Genomic DNA, 19,021 nt, shown 5'->3' with positions numbered 1-19,021 from the left:
TTTTCGCCTTGAAGTTTTGGTTTTATTATGCATACTGCCTCAGGAAAGGGTTACTGCTAACCACGTATCATAAGTAGCAAGATAGAGTTTGATCATGGAAAGTGCCTCACATTTTAGCCTTATATAATGACATTTAAGAAAATTGGATGTTTCACAACTTAACTCACTAGGTGGTGGCAAGAAGCCTAAGTGGGAGGGACAATCTTGGAGAGATTTCAAAAGGAATTTCAAGTCTATTTACTTCCACACCAAATATAATCTTTGAGTGCTGAACTGACTGAACATTGGCTGGCGGTGTTTTTTCTTGGGAGCGTTTTATTTCCTAATAATTCCACAGGGTAACTATTCAAATCTATGCCTTTAATCTCCTTTCCACCTGGATTTTTACATGTCAGCTGTTTTTTCAGTTCATAGTTACACTTTCCCCAAAATGGTCTAGGAGAGGGAGCAGGTTCTGTACTAAATTTCCAAGAGTTTGCTTATAGTGTCCGAAAAGGCTTCTCCCCTTGAGGTACTTAGTGTGGATTTATAGCCAATTCCTGGTATGGTTTTGGGAAAGAGAAGGATTTTGCCTGTGTTATGTAATCCTCATCTTCCATCTGACCAGTTTTCTAAACCTTAGATATTTCAAGACAGCAAGGTTCTAGGATATATCAAGGGAAAACAATATTGGGTTAGCACTAGTTTCCCAATTCCAAATGATACTAAAAAGGGACTATAAACATATTCTTGGTTTAAATGAACTGCACAAGGATGGAGCTTCTTTCCTGATCCTTGGACTGTAAAGGATCTATAGCAAGTTAATCTAATTTAGGGACAAAAAAGAAGACATAATTTTAATGGGGTCATATAGTGAAGGCATATTAAGAGGTGGGGTAAGGGTGAAATAGAGGCTAGACAGATAATAGGCATACTAAGATTTTATCCCTACCTGAAATGAACTGAAAACTGCTCAAAGACTGAGCTTAGCAGTCAATTTCCCTGGCAATGGAGGGGAAGTTAGGAGGGTGACAAGAAAATAAGAAATCAAAGGGTCTTACCATTGTGCACATACCTGTCTTCAGGGCCTGTTTTTGTTGTTGTTGTTGTTTGTTTGTTTTTTAAAGATGAGTGGTAAGGGGATCTTAATCCTTGACTTGGTGTTGTCAGCACCATGCTCACCCAGTGAGCTTACCAGCCATCCCTATATGGGATCCGAACCCGTGGCCTTGGTGTTATCAGCACCACACTCTCCCGAGTGAGCCACGGGCTGGCCCTTCAGGGCCTGTTTTGGTCTCTAGATCCTGCCAAGATTTTACAGAGTTATTGTGGGTATGAGACTCACAATTACAACTGTTGATGTTGATGATAAGAACGGCAATGCAGGAAGGAAGGGAAAACACTAGCTAGAGGCTGGGGACACCTCAGTTCTCTAACACATCAAATTCACAGGCTTTTAAAATTTTTTTTATCATGGCTACAGAACCCAGACCCCCTCTGTGATAATCAAATAAGAGAGATGAGATCTCTGGATACTAAACAGGAGAAAGAAAAGTAGACTTTGAAATCATGAGATAGAAAATTTCAAAAAGGCTGTTGGGCTGTAACAAATTTCAAGGAGCGTCCATGTTTGCCCAGCAAAACATTAAGGATCTATTATTCTGTTGAGATATTAACTTTCTCTAATTCTCACATATACTGCTGTCTTTTATAGACGAGCTGATTTATTTGCCATTCTAGAGCCTTAACATGTTCATACATTTCAATCTATTGATAAATTCCAGTGATAATTATTTATTCCTATATAAATAGTTCTTTTTTTTTTTCCTTCAAATTACACTTTCCATACCTGTTTCTTTCTTTCTTTCTTTCTTTCTTTCTTTCTTTCTTTCTTTCTTTTTTTTTTTTGTCTTTTTCGTGACCGGTACTCAGCCATTGAGCACACCGGCCATTCCTATATAGGATCCGAACCCGCGACGGGAGCGTCGCTGCGCTCCCAGCGCCGCACTCTCCCGAGTGCGCCACGGGTTCAGCCCCCTGTTTTTTTCCATACGCTTTCCCTCCCAACTTGCCAATGGTCCATAAAGCACCACCAAGGAAACCTATATAAATAGTTCTTTTTTTTTTTTTTTTAAAAGATTGTCGGTAAGGGGATCTTAACCCTTGACTTGGTGTTGTGAGCACCACGCTCAGCCAGTGAGCGAACCGGCCATCCGTATATGGGATCCGAACCCGGGGCCTTGGTGTTCTCAGCACCACACTCTCCCGAGTGAGCCACGGGCCGGCCCTACCGGCCCTATAAATAGTTCTAAAGAAGGAAAAGCCTTCCATCATTCTACTGATGTAGGTTTCCTGCTATTCTGGGATCTCTCCCCTTCCCTGGGATGCTCCTACATCACTGAACTGCTTCTACCTTTACTATTCCAATCCAAAGTGTGTATATTACCCCACAACACAATAAGAACATGCTACAAAAGAGCAGAATAGAATCGCAACAGTAAAATCTACAACTGGGCTGGTCTGTGGCTCACTTGGGAGAGCGTAGTGCTGATAACACCAAGATCAAGGATTCGGATCCCCATAACCAGCCAGCAGCCCCAAAAAAAGGAGAAAAGAAAAGAAAAGAAAAAGACCTTGCCACTGTCAATCACATGGAAAGAATTTGTAAAGACTGAAGCAGGAAAAGAGGATTGGGGCATGTTGACCTAGGAGAATTGCCTGGAATGAAGGTTGAAAGAGGGAGGGGAGAGGAAGAGGGTGGGGAGGGAATAATCTGTTCCATATCTTGATTCTGGGTTCTGAGAAACATGCCTCTACCATACCCTGAGTAGTAGAAATCAGGCTTCAACCTAGGTCATCCTAGCAGTAAGTCATCTTATTTGGAAGTAGAAGAAAAGGAGTGGGCCTTGAGCAGCCAAATTGAACCAGTTGTAGTTTTTTTTTTTTGTTTTTTTTTTAAAGATGACTGGTGAGGGGATCTTAACCCTTGACTTGGTGTTGTCAGCAACATGCTTACCCAGTGAGCTAACCGGCCATGCCTATATGGGATCCGAACCCGTGGCCTTGGTTTAAAAAAATCTAAAGAAACTATTTTTTTTTTTTAAGATGACCGGTAAGGGGGATCTTAACCCTTGACTTGGTGTTGTCGGCACCATGCTCACCCATTGAGCTAACCGGCCATCGCCATATGGGATCCGAACCCGTGGTCTTGGTGTTTTGTTATCAGCACCACACTCTCCTGAGTGAGCCACGGGCTGGCCCTAGTTTCTTTAGCTTTTTAAATTGCAATCATGGTTTTAAAATAATGTAGTTATTTGGGACAAATTTAAATGAGGGTTATGGCTCTAGACACTATGACCCCCCAACCTCTCCAGGAAGGAAGCTTCTCTAACACATGTATTCTAGGCGTGAAAACTCAGCCCTGGGAAGACAGCAAAGGAAAATCTATGAGCATTTGACCACTTCTCACCTTCTTCTAGGAATGTAGCAGACTGCTTGTTCAGTTGTCACCTAGTATTCATTTGCTCCTGGCTTTTAGGGGGCACATGGTTGCCCAGGATACAGACTAATTCCCAGTTTCTCTTGCAGGTAGGTGTGGTTTTGTGATTAAATTCTGGCCAGTGAAATATAAGTGGAAGTGTCCTGTGCTATTTTCAAGATGTGTGTTTATGGTTAGGAGACATGCCTTTTCTCTTTCAGCTTTGGTAGTTGGAATGTGTACATGATGGCTGGAGATTGGGCAGTCATTTTGGCCCTGAGGTAAATAAAAGCCACTTATTTTTGAAGAAGGCAAAGCAACAAGATAGAAGAAGCCTGGTCCCTGATCCTGAATAGCCACACCTCACCCTAGGCTATATATCTCTGGAAACCTGGATCTTGCTTCAGTTACTCTTCTTTTTTTTTTTTTTTTTTTCCTTGGTGGCTCACCAGTAGAGAGATCAAACCCTCGACCTTGGTGTTATCACTACCATCCTCTAGTCAACTGAGCTAACTGGCCAACCCATTTACTCTCCTTATTTGCTTATGTGCAATGAGACCTAATCATAAATAACAAGGTTATAACTGCCTCTTTCCACAAGCAGCAATACCTATTACACAGGAAATGTTTAGAAGCAACATACATATTCAATAATGGGGAGCATGGTCAATATATCCCCTCATTGGAATATTGTACAATTGTTAAAAATAATAACTATTAAAGAATTTAATAGAGAAATAATGTATGCAAAACAACGTAATTGTATCTCTGCTTGAATTAAACCTCTAAAAATTTTTTATGTATTATTTCCAAGGACTGCATTGGAACATGAACTAATGAAAATTTTGTGTTTTGGAAGCATATTTTCAAATTCTTTCTTTTTTTAGACTTTCCTAAATGTTGCTATAATTTGTTCTTTTTTTTTTTCTGTTTTGCTATAATTTTTATTCATTTTAAAAGTCCTCTAAAACAATGGTAGACAACAAAGGCCCACTGTCTTGTCCACATATATGGCATATTATGGATGCTGGTCTTATACTGTATTTTATATATATATATATATATATATATGTCTCTTAAATATTTTAGTTGACTTAAAGGAGAGGATTTTTAAAAGGTGACAATGAATTGTAAATAAGGCTAATATTGTAAGGATGAGTTCTTTTGATTTTAGTTAGATTATAAACTCTTTAAGGGGCGGGACTATCTTGTTGCTTGTATACACCCTTCCTCTCAGAGTCTCCTCCCTCCTTAAGAGGAGGTAGGGTAGACAATTATTGCTCACACTTAGTAATCCATACTTGTAGTGATCTATGTGACCTTTTGAATTGTATCTAGGATATTAATCTATATTTGTGTTAAGAATATTATTCATCTTTTAAGAGACTTCAGAAAGAGGCCATTGATGTTATGATGCAAATGTCAACATACTTTATCAGGTTCTGAACCCAAAGAGACTTTTGATCATTATGTAAGAAGCACACCTGTGGTTCTAGGCCTTTGGAAGAAAAGAAAAAGGAAAGCAATTCATGTACTCCCCCCCCCCCCCCCGCGCCTTAACTTCAGACTACACAACCCTGGGTTTTCCTAGCTTCTCTTGGCTATTGTGGGAGCTAAGTTGGAGCTTTTATAGAGATTGTTTACTTTATTCCTCAGTCTAGATTCTCTCTCATTCTCTCTGTCTCTGTCCCTGTATAATCTTTTGATTATCTCACTATTCTATGAGGAAACTAAGGGTCAAAAGAGGTGAAGTGATTTGCTCAATTGGGATAAATAGTATTTGGAGTCCATAAGGTAGTTGCTGAACTATAGACAACAAATGTTGTTAAGCTATGATTTAATCTTCAACATACTCCAGTTCTTTAAACATCTTAAACAGCCGGCAACCAACAGACAAAATGGCAGGACAGGCTTATTCCATGGCTTATGATCTGGGTTTGTTTATTAATGCCTTGGACAGGAGCCGGACCTTGAGTTAGAGCGGAGCTGTTTTTCGGCGCTCGGCTGTAGTTCCTCGAACGATTGCTTGGGCGTTCCTCCTTTGATGTCTGGGGCGTTCGTGTATTCGGTGATCTTTTGCGGCGTCTTCTTGCTTGATGTCTCCTGAGCAGCGGCGGCGGCGCCGGGTCGAATGCTGAGTTATCCGCGAGGCCCCGCGCTCAGGCGGTTTTCTCCCGCCGGTCGGCACAGCGGACCCCGTGCTTCTTTCTCGCTTCTTCCTTCCTTCTCTCAGTGGCTCTGCCCGCCCGCTGGGCTGCAAACCTAGTCCCCGCCCGCCTTGCAGGTAGGCCCAGGAGAAGCCTGGGAGGCCCAGCCCGGCATCCTTCCGCCGCGGGGTTGAGAAGACCTTGGCGCCTGCGGGTGGGCGAGCAGGCGGTCGCCGAGACGCTGCCAGAGGAGGGGCTGCAGGTCTGCGTTCGGAGGCGCGGCTGGAGGGGCGGCCCGGAACTGAAGGAGAAACCGGAAGGAGGGAGAGATGCTGGGGCTGCCCAATGTGGTTCGGTAGGGAGGGGATGTTGGGTCTAGGGCGGGTATGGGTACCCCCGTCGTGGGGGGAAAAATCGCTTCCTGGAACGGATAAAGCTTTGCGCGCTTTGACCCTCCTCCCTTTCTCCTTTTCCCCCCTCCTAAGGCTCCGGGTGTCATGACTCAATTGCACTGGTGACCCCCACTGAGTCCGGCCTTTGAAGGGACCTTTGAGTAGGTGGAGGCGTGTGGAACAAGGTCCTCTGGCTCCTCTGAGCGAATTGTCATGTTCTCGTCTTTTTTGGGTAGGGAAACTGAGGCTGAGGTCTGGGACGTCAGTTTTCCCCATATCCCCGACAGATCATTAAATGCACCGTAAGTCACTTTTTGTCGTTTACCAGTTCACTCCCGCCCGACCCCATTTTACCAGTCACTCTGCACACAGTGATTTGTCGTTTGCCTGTGATCCCTTTTTCCTGGGAATATAGGTTCTGTCTTTAGTGGTTTCAGAAGTAAAGGGACCATGTGATCTTTTGGCTGCTTTTGCTTTTCAAAGTCTGTATCATTTTAGTCAGTTTCTTTTTGTTTCTTGATAGGTAATTTGGTTTGCTGTCCAGTTTGCTTCCTGATTGATCCTGATTTCTCTTCTTTCTCCTCATCCTACTCTCTCTCAACTATGGTGTTAAGTGATTAGTGTCCGACAGAGGTCCGACAGAGGATGGTCAAGATTTTGAAGTCAAATACTTGTCCTGTGTATGTTTGCTTTCTAGGAAGTAGTCAAAGGAAACCCGTCTCTTTTGGAACAGTTTTGTCATATTTGATTAGTGGTTTAGCCACTGCATATACTGAGTTAAAAAGGCTATATGTAGAAATCATTCAAATGTTGAAATACTTAAATTGAAGGTTAACATTTTGGGAACTCCTTTATGTTTCCCTTTTCTTTCACAACTTGGAAACTTTAACGACTAAGTGTTCTTATTCATTTTATTTCATCCGATTCAGTGTCATGATCCTAATTTGTGTCACTTTCTTGAACAAACTAATCATTCTAGGTTGGATAAGTTTCCATACTGTGTAGAATCAGCAGGAGAATGGTTTTAAGAGAATATAGATTAAATTCTTAGTCCTTGGGTGGAAACTGTACAAACCTACATTCCTGTGCAATTTTGGGATTCTCATGTGAGTTTTGGGAAGATTACTGTTCCTTTAATTTTTTGTGTTATGTCAGCAAGATTTAAATGAAGGGCCCTTGGTCATAAGCAATTTTCTAGTTACCACGACCTTGGTGCTCCCAGAAAGAGAGATCAATGAATCCAGACTACCTTTATGGAGAATCTAGACTGGGAAATTAGGCTAAGAATATGTATTCTCTGAAAAGGTTTTTATGGTAGAAAATATATATCAGAGGAAAGAATTTAGAGAAGGAAGCGACATTGTCCACTGGGGATTGATAGGTTCTGCATAGAATTTAGAGTTACTAGTAGTATCTCACTGGTTCGTAATGAATGCTAAATAATAAATAGGGATTACTATTAGTGTCACAAAGAAATGTTAACATTTTGTTTTGTTTTAGTAGGAAACACTTAGCAGAGGTTAAAATTGAATTGAGGCAGACAAGAAATTTGGTGGTGGTGGTGGTGGGAGGTTACAGGGATAGAGCTTCTTATCTTCTTCCCCGCCTTATGATAGAAGTTCAGACTTTTAACTTACTTGGTTTAAATCTTGTGTTGTTCTGTCAATTTCAGGTTGGACTCTCTTCTGGCATTTCCTTTTAGAAATGTACAGGTTCAGAATGTGACTGAATTATTGTATTGTATCTTTTAGTAAGAAAGTTCTTAGGAATTATTAAAGATGTAAACTTCTTTGGGCTGGCCAGTTAGCTCACTTGGTTGGAGCATGGTGCTAACACTGAGGTCACAGGTTCGGATTTCCGTATTGGCCAGCTGCCAATAAATAAATTAATAAACTTAAAAAAAATTTTTTTTAAAGATGACTGGTAAGGGAATCTTAACCCTTGACTTGGTGTTGTCAGCACCGCGCTCTCCCATGTGAGCGAACCGGCCATCCCTGTGGATGGTTCTGAACCTGTGGCCTTGGTTTTACCAGCACCACCCTCTCCCAAGTGAGCCATGGGCCGGTCCTTAAATTAATAAACTTTGAATGTCTTCTAGAACTTGTGGTTATTTTTATTTAATAGAGTAATAACTTACATTTTTATACTGTATAGTTATTCAAAATATTTTCTATTTGTGTTAGGTAATGCATGAAACTTTTATTCTTTTGATCATTTTTCTTTATGCTGCTTATCAATACTGAATCCAAACATTTATGGTTTTCAAGTATCTTCATGAATATTGACAGTTTAGGTTGACAATTTTTCTCTCTCTTCCCATTTATCTTACTCTTAAAGAAATTAGAGAAAAAGTTTGATTAGCACACCAAGGTCTCTTTTTCTAAGATCTGTTTCAGCCTTGTTAGAGTTATTTTGGAATAGGATGCAGATTTTTTTTGTCCAGTGGTTTGGTTCACCCCCCACCCCTCACCCCCCAAAAAGAAAAGAAAAAAACCTTAAGTTCCTTTAATCATAGTCATTCTTGTTTCTTTCTCCAATTGTTCCTCATAAACACAGTAAGAGCTTTTGGTTTCTTGTCATAATTTTTGTACATAAGTGCTATGGTACAGTCTGTCCTCTGGTTTGGGTAATTCATATTTTTATCTTTTCAAGCCCCTTTCCCCCAAATTAATTAGATCTATTTTTTTTCTTTTTGCAAAGCTAAAATTTGTGACTGATAGATAAAAATTTTGTGAGCAGTTATTGTCAAAATGTATTTATCTGCCTAGTAGTATGTGGCAGCCTGCCAGTGAAATGTGATTAAAGGAATCAGGAGATCTGGGTTTAAGCCCTAGGCTTACCAGCCTGCTATCTGAGAAATCTTATCCAAATTATTTAAGGAAGTTGTAGAGAAGGTTACTATCCTTTATTGAGCATTGACTGTGTCATGTTCTTTCCTTTTTTTCCTTTTTTTCTTTCTCCCCTTTTGTGTGTCATGCTCTTTACATACATTATCTCATTTAGTACTCATAACAGTCCTTTATGGTGGATATTATTTTCCCCATAGAGATATTCTTTTCTCCACGTCTCTACTGAAGCTCAGAGAGAGTAAATAATTTGATGAAGATCACACAGCAGGTATACGCGTAGCAGAGCTGAGTTCAAATTTACCACTTTGAATGCTTTTCTGAGTATTTATTTATTTATTTATTATTATTATTATTTTTTAAAGATGACCGGTAAGGTGATCTTAACCCTTGACTTGGTGTTGTCAGCGCCAGGCTCTCCTGAGTGAGCTAACCGGCCATCCCTATATAGGGATCCGAACCATTGGCCTTGGTGTTATCAGCACCACACTCTCCCAAGTGAGCCAAGGGCCGGCCCTGCTTTTCTGAGTATTTAAAAATGGGGAAAGATAAGGCATCTATCATAATACTTCTGTTGAGAAAAAGCGTGTGAGACGGGTTTAAAAAGATAAAGTGTCCTTCAAATGTTAACTTCTATGTTATCTTACAGCAACAATGAACAGATGTCATCTAGGTTTTGGGGGAGTTTGCTATGTACAAGGTAATGTTACATTAGATAATCATGGAAGACAGAGGTGAACAAATGTTAAACCAGCCCTGGAAGAACTTACTAACATGCATGTGGAAAGGAGTAATTGCTTGGAAGTGCTAGTGAAAGACAGATTGTAGGTGCTGCATGTTTAGTTAGGATGAGACTAAGGATATTTACCCCCTCTCTTTCATAGGTCCTAGCTTAAGTGTCTTATAGATTAGTGTAATGAGTAGAAAATGTTTTTTCTAACCTGTTTCTCTCTCTTCCTCTGCTCCTAAGGTTGCTAATCTCCATTTCTCTACCTAAACTTTTTTCTTTCTTCATTGTATATTGTTCTTGTACTGTGTTTTTTCCTGAGGTATGAAATATTCCTGTCGGACCTTTTGGAACTATTTCTTGGTTGTGACTCTGCATTTCAACCCTTATCTTTTCAGGCTTTTGTTTATTTGGCAAGTAATTATTGAAGGCTCATTAGATGCTGGCATGCAAAGGTAGACGTGGGTGTTCCTACCCTTATGGAGTTTATTCCAGTGGGGAGTATAGTTGACCAGGTATCTCATAATTAAAGTAATTGAAATTTAGGCTGAAACAAGTACTCTGAAGGAAATAAAAAAGAATTGACGGAAAGGGAAGAAGGAGTGAGGTGGGCACTGGGCTTTCACCAGGATTGGGAGTCTTAAGTCATGGCATCCTTAATTCCCTTGAAAAGTTGCAATCATGGGCCGGCCTGTGGCTCACTCAGAGAGCGTGGTGCTGGTAACACCAAGGCCATGGGTTCGGATCCCATATAGGGTTGGCCGTTCACTCACTTCGGAGAGTGTGGTGCTGACAACACCAAGTCAAGGGTTAAGATCCCCTTACTGGTCATTTTTTAAAAAAAAGAAAAAAAAGTTGCAATCATGACATCATGATTCTATAAATTAGTTTCTCTGCTGCCGTCACAATGGAAGTCTTCATTTAAGATTGCTATGTGTATATTTGTCTGATACTTAATATATGATAATATTGGATTTGGCATAGTAAAAGATAACTATGACTTATAAATGAGTTTAATTTTTTACCTTTAATTTGACCTGAATTTAATTAGTTATCATTTATTAATTTTTTCCAAATTAATATTCTTTGGATGTTAAATTCATTACATCTGAAGGCTGGACACATGCCTTCAGGTGCTTTTGTAGTGGGAATAAGCTGAAGTACTTAGTCGTATGGCAGGGGATAGACTTAGGAGGATTGTGAAATCGAGAGAGGGAAAATGTAGCCCATTGCTGAGTGTGTGTAAAATAATACCTACGATCTTGTTTGGTGCCTTTCTTCCAAGAAATTAGAAGGTTTTTTCCAAATATTTTTTAGTACTGCTTATTGGAATCGTGTTTCTCTCTGTAGAATGAACTGAGGCAAATTTCATGATTTCATCATTTGTTTATTCCTGCTCCCCAAAATAGAACGTATTCTCCTATAAACCAAAATTACTGCATTTTAAGAATATGTTCCTATGACATAGTGAAGCATCTCACATTTTACTGAGTTGTAGAGGATTAATGTGTGTGTTTGATTTGAGGAGAGAATTGGAGTATTTCAGCCTACCTGAGCTTTGAAAACAGGGCAGAAAAATATCTCTTCTCAAACTTTCAAATAGCAGCATAGTGCCACTGACTCTGGAGCCAGGCTCCCTGGGTTAAAATCCCAGTACCACTACTTACTAGCTCTGCAACTTGGATTTAACTTCTTAAGTTACTTAACTTCTTTGTCCCTCTCCTTATCTGTAAAGTATCATGCTGTTGTTGTGATAACTAAATGAGTTAATATATGTAAAGCATAAGCACATAGCACTATGTATGCCAGCTGTTATCATTATTAATGTTATTATTATAACAAATCATGTATGTTCTTCAAAAGGAGAATAAATAATAGTGATGCTTAGATTGAAATTCAGGTACTTTTGAGAAAACTTTAATAGGGAATAGGAAGTTAAAGCAGTTTGTTTGTCCCTCTTTCCCCTAAGTCCCCTTCAGATTAAAGTGAAAGGATGGGTTTATTTATAATTTTTAATTTCTTAATTTTAATTTTTTAATTAATCAATTTTTTAACTTTAATTTTTTGAAAATTGCAAATGGGATAAGTCCTTACTAAGAATGAGAAGCCTAGAAAGCAACAGTGTCTGAAACAGAGTTCCAAATTAGGATAGATGGCAAAGTTTTGAGGATTTTGTAATATATGTAGCAAAACAGGTCAGAGTTGTTTTAGGAACAGAAGAACATTTCTTTGCAAAACAGGTAGAAAGTGTCTAAGCAAGCATCTAAATCTTACCATTCATTTAAACTGATTGGTGTGTGAAGAATTTGGAAGAAGTTGATTAAATGAAAGGAAAAGAATATTTAGGGAAAAATCAAAGCTACCAAATAACTTTGGGTAAACTTCTGGAAGAGTGAACATATTTTTTTTTTTTTTTTTGTCGTTTTTTCGTGACCGGCACTCAGCCAGTGAGTGCACTGGTCAGTCCTATATAGGATCCGAACCCGCGGCAGGAGCGTTGCCGCGCTCCCAGCGCAGCACTCTACCAAGTGCGCCACGGGCTCGGCCCAAGTGAACATATTTGTTGCTAAGAATATGTTAGAGGGCTAAGAATTTAGTAGAGTTAGTTATTTATTACTCGTACCCCTTTATGCCATTATAAGATATGGATTGCTTCAGTCTTTTAAACTATCTATTTATGTTCACCTGTCTAAATCTCTTTAATATTCCTGCTCTGTCATTATAAAAATCTATCTGGTGATTATAGCAGAGTCTATATTTTTCAATTATTCATTTGGAAAAAAAAAAAAAAAATTTTTTTTTTAAAAGATGACTGGTAAGGGGATCTTAACCCTTGACTTGGTGTTGTCAGCACCATGCTCACCCAGTGAGCTAACCAGCCATCCCTATATGGGATCCGAACCCGTGGCCTTGGTGCTATCAGCACCACACTCTCCCGAGTGATCCACGGGCTGGCCCCTGGGAAATGTTTGTTGAATGTCTACCTCTGTAGTAGGTGGGAAGGTACCATAAAACTGTATATTATGTACTGTGGGGTTTTTGGTTTTTGGGGGATTTTTTTAGGTATGAAATATTCCTGTCAGGCCTTTCAGAACTGTTTCTTGATTGTGATTCTGTATTTTAACTCTTAAACGTTCTCAGACTTGTTCATTTAGCAGATATTGATTCTAATCAGAGCCAGTGTTTATTGAATGCTTTGTGCCAGTAGTATACTAAGGGCTTTGCATCATTGATTCTTTTCATTCTTATGACAACCTTATGATGTAGGTACTCTTATTCTTCCCATTTAGTAGTGGCACACAGAGTTTGAACAATTTGCCCAAGTTATGTAGGTAGAATGTAACAGAACCAGGATTTGAGTCCAAGCAGGCTGGCTCAATAGTCCCCAGCTCAGAACCCCTAAGTTATACTGATTCTCAACTACTATAAACAATTCTAAACTCTCTAAACTACTGCCACTGTACTAAGACTAGAGTGAAAAAAATAGATGTTGTCCATGGCCTTGTAGAGTTTATAGTTCAGAGAAGAGTCAGTAAACAAATAAATATACCAATAAATATATAATTGCAAGGTGTGTTAAATCCTACGGAGCCTTGGAAAGTATTTCTCTGAAGAACTAATTTAAGAAAATACTAGAAGGATGAAAGGCAAAGGGGGTTGGGTGGGAAAGAACTTGGTACATTGGAGACACTGAAAGAAGATTGGAATGGCTGGAATACAGTGAGCAGTCAGGAGAGGGATAGAATGAGGATAGAGACACAGGCAGGGATATATCAAGACTTTTGGATTTTTATTGTAAGTGTAATTGGAAGCCTTTGAAGGTTTTAAGCTTGAGTGTCATGACTTAATACATGATTTTGAAACATAACTCTGGCTACTTTGTGGAGAGTGGTTTGGAACGAGAAGAAATGGGAGAAGTATAGTTAGGAGGTATTAGAGTGGTACAGGCAAAAGATGATGATGGGTTAGATTAGGCTGTAGGCAGTGGAAATGGAAAGAAGTAGAAAGATTCAGTAGATATTTTGTTTTCAGTAGATATTATAGAATCAGGACAAGCAAGAATTAATGATAGATTGGGTGTGTGGAAAGAGGGAGGTGTCAAGTATGATCCCAGATTTTTGGCATGAGCATCTGGGTAGATGAAGGTGACATTTCTGAGAAGGAAACATTGGAGGAGGAGCAGATTTTGACTAGAGTTGTGGAGTGGAATAAAGACCTTAATTTTAGTCATGCTAAGTGTGAGATGCCTGTGAAAACATCCAAGTGAAGACATCAAGTAAGCAGTCTTTGGGCTGATGCTCAAAAGTGGTGCTGGAGGTATGTCTGGATGGTATTGATATATAGATGGTATTTATAGCCAGGGAAAATGGATGAGATCATCTAGAGTAGAAATATAGAGTAGAAGGAGAAGAGTTCTCAGGACTAAGCTCCAAGGAATTTAAGAGAAAATCCAAGAGATTGTGTTGTTATAAAAACCAAGAGAGGAGCATGTTTCCGAAAGGAAGTGGTCATCTATATTTTCTTGGATTTAGCAATACAGAGGTCATTGATGATCATAACAAGAACAGTGTTGGAGGAACATAGGACCAGAAGTCAGACTGAAGTGGGTTTAAGGAGTGGGAAGGGAGGAAGTAGAGGTGGTCTGTATATTTTGATTATTAGCATGTCTGTCTTCTCATAAGAAGTAATAATCATAAGACAATAAGGTCCATTATTAGGCCGGTTAGCTCAGTTGGTTAGAACATGGTGTTATAACACCAAGGTCAAGGGTGTGGATCTGCACACCAGCCAGTGGCCAAAAAAAAAAGAATGTACAAACAAAAAAGGTCCATGAAGATAGGAACCATACCTTTCCATTTTTGTGTTTTTGACTGCTTATTCTTGGTGTCTTGCCAGGAGGTTATATTAGAGGAGAAAGGGACAAGGGCATGAGGATATTAGCAAGATGGTGAGAGTAATGATTCTCATGATCTTTATACATTGACCTTGGAAGTTAAGAGTTTATCTACTTTTTATGTCCTTTCAAACTGTTATCTTTAGCTTTTCTTTTTTCATCTTCCTACTTAGTGGGTCTTTGTATCTTGGCATTATTGGCTTTTAAAGTTCATCCCTTATCTCTCTTTTTTCTTATTGCTTTCCTGTGGTCATTGTTGCTGTAGTTATTTAGTTGAGATGCTTGGTAAATCTCTTTATTCATTCACTCCTTTATTGGCTCATATTTCAGTGTAGCATACTATATAAATGTGACAAAGCTCTATAATTTATTTTGGTTCCTGTTTTGTTTGCCATTTATATAATCTTTGCCCAGAGTCTAATTAGGTATATTGAGATACTGAACATTTAAGCTACAATCCTACCTAGAATTTTATATAATGACTTTCCTGGGAAGTGCTAAGCATTTTATGGATATTGTTTTCATTAGTTCTCCTAGCATTCTTCTTTTTTTTTTTTCAATAATTTATTGAAGTGAAATTCACACAAAATTAGCCATTTTAAAGTGAACAGTTCAGTGACATTTAGTATAATCACAGTGTTGTGCAATCACCCCTTCTGTCTAGTTCCAAAACATTTCCATCACTCCAGAGTAAAACCCCTTATCAATTAAGCAGTTTCTTCTCATTCTCCACTTTCACCAGCTCCTGACTAACATCTTCCAATCTGCATTCTGTCTCTACGGATTGACCTATTCTGGATATTTCATGTAAATGGAATCATACAATATGTGACCTTTTGTGTCTGGCTTCTTTGACTTAGCATTATGTTTTAGAGGTTTATTTATCCTTTTTAAGGCTGAATAATATTCCGTTGTATGTATATACCATAATTTGTTTATCCATTCATTCATTGATAGACATTTGGGCTATTTCTGCTTTTTGGCTATTGTGAATAGTGCTGCTATGAACATGTATTTATATGGACTTGTTTTTACTTATTTTGGATATAAACCTAGGAGTGGAATTGCAGGGTCCTATGGTAATGTGTTATTGACATATTATTGTTATGATTCTTCCTAAATGATAGAGATCAAAGCCAACATTTGCAGCTTCCAGAGTATGTGATTTGAGAGTTGTTGCCAGGGCTTAGATGAGGATTTAGAATCCCTTTCCTGTGTGTTTACTTTTTTTAAGAACTGAATTCTCCTAACATTCTTGTTTTGTTATTTGCATTTTACTGATGGGATAATTGAAGCACAGCATCTGCATGGTTTTAACTTCCTATCATTTTTAGAGCAAATCAGTGATGGAATTAGGAATTTAAGACTCTTAATCATGTTTTTTGTCTAAGGTGACCCATATAAAGCCATGTTGCATTTACATAAAGCTGTTTGAAACGGGCTTCCTACATTTTATAATCTCTTGAAGGGATATTGTTCAGGTGGTGTTAAGCAGATGTTCTCTTTCCGTAGAGGATAGGACAAGAGGGATTGTGTTTTAATTGCAACAGAAGAGATATAGATTACATATTAGAAAGAACTTCCTGACTGTAAGATCCTGGAATGTTACCAAGGGTGATTGTGAAATATCTTCCCCAAAGACTTAGTAACTGTCTTTCTGGGATGATTTAGGTGTGAACTTGTTTAGAAATGAGGGAGGTGACAAAGATGATGTACTGAGGTTCCTGGGAACTCAGCACATAATTGGTTGATGGTTAATCAGAACAGCATCTCTGGCATTTTGATGAGTATATTTTCATTTTTCTCATGAAGGAATAATAGAGAGTAGGTGAATTGCTCAAGGTCTCCTGGTAAAATATGAGATTAGTATTCTATTCTATTCTATTTATCTATCTATCTATCTATTTATTTATTTATCTATTTATCTATCTATCTATCTATCTATCTATCTATCTATCTATCTATCTATCTATCTATCTATCTATCTATTTAAAAAAAAAAGATGACCGGTAAGGGGATCTTAACCCTTGACTTGGTGTTGTCAGCACCACGCTCAGCCAGTGAGCGAACCGGCCTTCCATCTATGGGATCCGAACCCGGGGCCTTGGTGTTATCAGCACCGCACTCTCCCGAGTGAGCCACGGGCCGGCCCAGAGATTAGTATTCTGAATCTTCTTGGCCCCCGTTTCCATGTCGAATACTCATCACTGTGTTCCTTATCTTAAATGAGCCTTCTCTTGGCTGTGTGATATATTGTTATGATTCTTTCTAAACCATAGTGATCAAAGCCAACATCTGCAGCTTCCACAGAGTGTGCTTTGAGAGTTGTTGCCAGGGCTTAGATTGGGACTGAGAATCTCTTTTTTTTGTAAAAAATGCTTTGGTCTCTGGTTATACATGTAGAAATGGGAACACATTATCAATAATAGACCAAGGGAAGAGATTCTTTTTTTTTTTTTTTTTTTTTTATTTTATTTTGTCGATATACATTGTAGCTGATTAATGCTCCCCATCACCAAAACCTCCCTCCCTTCTCCCTCCCCCCCCTCCCCCCCAACAATGTCCTTTCTGTTTGCTTGTTGTATCAACTTCAAGTAATTGTGGTTGTTATATCTTCTTCCCTCCCCCCCCGATTTGTGTGTGTGTGTGTGTATGTGTGTGTGTGAATTTATATATTAATGTTTAGCTCCCTCCAATAAGTGAGAACATGTGGTATTTCTCTTTCTGTGCCTGACTTGTTTCACTTAATATAATTCTCTCAAGGTCCATCCATGTTGTTGCAAATGGCAGTATTTCATTCGTTTTTATAGCTGAGTAGTATTCCATTGTGTAGATGTACCACATTTTCCGTATCCACTCATCTGATGATGGGCATTTGGGCTGGTTCCAACTCTTGGCTATTGTAAAGAGTGCTGCGATGAACATTGGGGAACAGGTATACCTTCGACTTGATGATTTCCATTCCTCTGGGTATATTCCCAACAGTGGGATGGCTGGGTCGTATGGTAGATCTATTTGCAATTGTTTAAGGAACCTCCATACCATTTTCCATAGAGGCTGCACCATTTTGCAGTCCCACCAACAATGTATGAGAGTTCCTTTTTCTCCGCAGCCTCGCCAGCATTTATCGTTCATAGTCTTTTGGATTTTAGCCATCCTAACTGGGGTTAGATGGTATCTCAATGTGGTTTTGATTTGCATTTCCCGGATGCTGAGTGATGTTGAGCATTTTTTCATATGTCTGTTGGCCATTTGGATATCTTCCTTAGAGAAATGCCTACTTAGCTCTTTTGCCCATTTTTTAATTGGGTTGCTTGTTTTCTTCTTGTAAAGTTGTTTGAGTTCCTTATATATTCTGGATATTAATCCTTTGTCAGATGTATATTTTGCAAATATTTTCTCCCACTCTGTTGGTTGTCTTTTAACTCTTTTAATTGTTTCTTTTGCTGTGCAGAAGCTTTTTAGTTTGATATAATCCCATTTGTTTATTTTTCCTTTGGTTGCCCGTGCTTTTGGGGTCATATTCATGAAGTCTGTGCCCAGTCCTATTTCCTGAAGTGTTTCCCCTATGTTTTCTTTAAGAAGTTTTATTGTCTCAGGGTGTATATTTAAATCCTTAATCCATTTTGAGTTGATTTTAGTATACGGTGAGAGGTATGGATCTAGTTTCATTCTCCTGCATATCGATATCCAGTTATCCCAACACCACTTGCTGAAGAGGCAGTCCCTTCCCCAGTGAATAGGCTTGGTGCCTTTGTCAAAGATCAGATGGCAGTAAGTGTGTGGGTTGATTTCTGGATTCTCTATTCTATTCCATTGGTCAGTGTGTCTGTTTTTATGCCAGTACCATACTGTTTTGGTTATTATAGCTTTGTAGTATAGCTTAAAGTCAGGTAGTGTTATGCCTCCAGCTTTATTTTTTTTGCTGAGCATTGCTTTGGCTATTCGTGGTCTTTTATTGTTCCATATAAATGTCTGAATAGTTTTTTCCATTTCTGAGAAAAATGTCTTTGGAATTTTGATGGGGATTGCATTGAATTTGTATATCACTTTGGGTAGTATGGACATTTTCACTATGTTGATTCTTCCAATCCAAGAGCATGGAATATCTTTCCATCTTCTTGTATCCTCTCTAATTTCTCTCAGCAGTGGTTTGTAGTTCTCATTATAGAGATTTTTCACCTCCTTGGTTAACTCAATTCCTAAGTATTTTATTTTTTTGGTGGCTATTGTAAATGGGCAGGCTTTCTTGATTTCTCCTTCTGCATGTTCACTATTGGAGAAAAGAAATGCTACTGATTTTTGTGTGTTGATTTTGTATCCTGCTACTGTGCTGAAATCATTTATCAATTCCAACAGTTTTTTTGTAGAGGTTTTAGGCTGTTCGATATATAGGATCATGTCATCTGCAAACAGGGACAGTTTGACTTCATCTTTTCCAATCTGGATGCCCTTTATTTCCTTCTCTAGGGAAGAGATTCTTAATGACTGATTTAGGCAAGGGCCAGGTTAAAATTGCTTAAGTGAAGGTGCATGTGACATAGATGTATTTTTAGTT

General features: G+C 38.9%; 1 protein-coding gene across 7 annotated transcripts in view; it reads left to right on the top strand.

The window, feature by feature from the left end:
• Nucleotides 1–5,562: 5,562 nt before the first annotated feature.
• The window catches only part of AMBRA1 (autophagy and beclin 1 regulator 1), a 165,324-nt gene continuing 151,865 nt past the window's right edge, over nt 5,563–19,021 (top strand). For 6 of the 7 annotated variants that reach the window (XM_063094035.1, XM_063094034.1, XM_063094033.1 and 3 more), the window contains exon 1: nt 5,563–5,959. The gene's annotated coding sequence lies outside the window, so the exon portion shown is untranslated. The remainder of the gene's footprint in view (nt 5,960–19,021) is intronic. The other variant, XM_063094030.1, reaches the window with a different exon arrangement.

The sequence above is a fragment of the Cynocephalus volans genome, chromosome 4 (genome assembly GCF_027409185.1).
Source record: "Cynocephalus volans isolate mCynVol1 chromosome 4, mCynVol1.pri, whole genome shotgun sequence".
NCBI classification, from domain to species: domain Eukaryota; kingdom Metazoa; phylum Chordata; class Mammalia; order Dermoptera; family Cynocephalidae; genus Cynocephalus; species Cynocephalus volans.
This window is presented reverse-complemented; position numbering and strand designations above follow the sequence as displayed.